Genomic DNA, 3,484 nt, shown 5'->3' on the forward strand with positions numbered 1-3,484 from the left:
GTCTGCCAATTTAAACTCATCTGGAACGCCACGAGGCACTCCAATGGAATCCATATATGTAGTAGAGGTGAAATCGAATGGGCCTACATCTCTTTTGCTTCTGTGCTGATTTAGTTTTTGTCCAATCAAGGTGAGAGGTGTACCTAACCTTATAAGTGCACAACTCCCCCGCCAGTTAAGTGGCATTCGAACCAAAATCGTTAGTCCTCCGCAGTACCAGAACAAATCACCCCGTCCCCATTGTCCTAATTGTTGGTTTTTTGTGCTGGCCCAGTCTGAGGTGTCTAGATATCTCATACACCAGTCCGAATTTATGGATCCAACATCGTTTGTTCCTGTCCCATTAAAGCAGGTGTAATTACCAGCTTTGGGCGTGAACATAGGTGGAATGATGTTCTTTTTCACTACTGGAAATACATTCCCTAGAATGTCACATCCGTCTGGTTTCTCTGACAGAGTAAGGTTTAATACACACCTCAATCCATTCGGGTCCGTGTCTGGAAATAAGGGAGCAGGCACTGTGAACAAAGTGGGACGTGCAGAAGAACATGCCACACATTCAGACATATTCTGGGACAGAGCTGTGGCTGACATCCAATCCAACCAAGTGTTTCTTTCACTGTAGCCAGTAGCGATTCTTAACAGTACTACCGGGGTAACTTTTGCTACTATAGTTACCTCTTTCCCATTCTCATCTAATTGTTTAGTCTGTAATAATGTTCGCTTGTTGCGTACCTTTATCATTGTGACTTTAAATAGTCCAATTGGGTCAGTGCCGGTAGTGTCTACTCCTATGGGTAAGTACTGGGTATAGCGGTCTATTGTCAAGGTAATGTTTTGTATTGTCAGAATTAATGGGTTACCGGTTCCTTCACCTCTACTTAGGCTAATGTGTTTTTTCCAATCTTTATATGGGTTACCTTTACCGGGAATGTGTGGCTTATGACCCGTAGAGCTAGTGGTCCACCATACTTTACTCCAACTGTTGCATAAAGGGCCTTTTAGTTGCCCATCACTTCTTGGATAAACCATACACATGTAAACATTCTTATTTCTCCATGCACCCGTGTCATGTCCGCATGTAATTATCTTACAGAGGTCAAATTGGTAGGTGGTTTGGGTGCCCATTTCGTAGGTGAACTGTATCCTCTTTGGTTGTCCTCTTTTTCGTCTGATGAGTTCCCTTGTCTGGTTATGGTGCTCCTTTGGTCCCAATGGCACACCTGAAATTCCTATCTCCCATAATATGACACATACTACACCTGCAGAGATGAGTCCCAAGGCCATGAGCCATCTCCAGTCACCCCAGAGGCTGGTTCTCTTGTTCATCATACTTTGTCAACAGAATTATTGTATCAATTTACAGCACAGGTATCAATAGCCAAACAAAACTTAAAATTTATTTATGTGGATCTTCAACTTGCGATCTTCTAGTGACGTGGCAGACACTTGATGCAAACGAGCCCTCCCTCGTTCGAGTCGGCTGTCTTCTTGTTTCGGATACCGATAGTAGACTGTTTCAGTATCTAATCGTTGAGGGGATTATTCTGCCCCTTTTGATGCGATGTCCTCTGGTCCAGCCGGGCTCGAGGTGTTTGTGGCGACGTCGGTGCTCGCCTCTTCCAGGGTCCGCTGCGGTTCCAGTGCTGGCTTTGTCCTCTACTTCTACTCGTCGTACGCATTCATGTACCAGTCCTTCTCCTATTCTGTCTGCCATGTTGATTCCTTCCTGTGTGAACACCAGATTTGGTGCTTCCAGACTTTTGAGAGTCGCTGTTGTCTCAGTGATGTCATGGTAGAAGTCTGTGAGTTCACATATGCCACTATGCTGTGTGATGTTAGGATGTGTAGTGGGTGTCCCATGACTATGTGCGCGCATTTTGTAATGAGTTTGGCTACTCCTGCTGCATGTCTTGTGCATGATGGATGCCTTTTTTTCATTGGATCCAGCATGACACTTAAATATGTCAATATTGTCCTATCACCTCCTTTTTTCTGAAACAACACACCATTTACAACTGTGTTTGTTTCAGAAACATCCAAATAAAAGAGTAGAGTGTAGTCCGCCAATGCCAGCTCGGACGAGTTGGCTAATAATTGTTTAAGTGTAATGAATGCCTGTTCGGCCGTGATCGTCCATTTTAGCGGCCCAGTGAGATTATGTATGCCCACCTCTCTCACCATGTTACGTAAGCTCTGGGTGAGGCATGTGAAATCGGGTATATAGTGTCTACTATATCCGATCAGGCCCAGAAACGAGAGCATGGTTTTGACTGTCAGTGACTTTGTGTGGTGCAGGATTGATGTTCGGTGTGCAGGTGTGATATTAATCGACCCAAAAATGACACCTGCTGTCGTGCAACTTGTAGTTTGTTTTTACTAACCTTAAACTCGTGTGTAAAGAGATGCAACAGGAGTGTCCGTGTGTCAGTGAGGCAATCCTCCGCTGTGTCAGAGGCCAGTAATAGGTCGTCCACGTACTGTATGAGTGTGGTGCATGGGGGTGTATGTTCTCTGTAGCATCTAGTGTCACTTCTCTGTAGCATCTAGTGTCACACTTACGTACATCAACACCTTCCTGTTTCACACTTGTGTATATCAACACCTTCCTGTCCCCCCTTTCTCTGAAACAGCACACCATTTGCTGTCTGGGCTGTTTCAGAAACATCCAGATATAATGGAACTTTGTAGTCAGGGACAGCAAGATCAGAAACAGTGCTAAGAGCGTTTTTGAGTGATATAAACACCATTGCCGCTTGCGCGGTCCAGAATAAGGCGGCAGTAAGGTTCCTCATAGTCTTTTGCTCATTATCTTTTCTTTTATTTATATTGTGGTTCTATTATTATTTATCTACTTATTCTAATCCGCCCTTCTACTTCTGGTGTGACTAGCGCTCTCCTATACTACACTGTCTTTGGGCCCCTTTAAATTTTAACTTTTACGTCTTAAAACTTAGTATTCTCTTATTTCCTTTGATCTATCTTATCCTTAACTTTGATCTCTTAACTTCGTTCTATCTTTTCTATTAACTCAGCTCTAACTAATCTCATATTATTTTAAGTTGATTTATTTTACTTTATCTTATCCAATCAAACAACTATTCTTCTGAGACAGGTACTGTTTCAGAAGTTGAATTGCTGGTTCATCAGACTTCCTGTTTGATTGTTTAACGCATTTTTCTACATCACCGCCCCCTTTCGTCCCCTGTAGCATTCTGTTGTTAGCGTCTCTTAGCAGTGATCACCTGACAGGTATGAAAGGAGTTCGAGTCGGTGGAGTCTGTTGAGGTCAGCCAACTGTTTCTGACACCCAGATTGTCCGTGCCTCCCGTACTTGTGCCACCGGATCCATCTCGGTGTTTTACTGCCTCTTGTCATGATTTCAGTGTCTTTTCTTTTTTTATTGGTTTTTATTTTGATGCCTGTTGCTGGTGGTTGCTCCGAGGAGGAGTGTTTGTCTCTGTCCTCACTCTCTCTGTCCACT

Source organism: Embiotoca jacksoni, unplaced genomic scaffold (assembly GCF_022577435.1).
Source record: "Embiotoca jacksoni isolate LCO1_2020_lvr unplaced genomic scaffold, fEmbJac1.0.p SCAF_79, whole genome shotgun sequence".
NCBI lineage: Eukaryota > Metazoa > Chordata > Actinopteri > Embiotocidae > Embiotoca > Embiotoca jacksoni.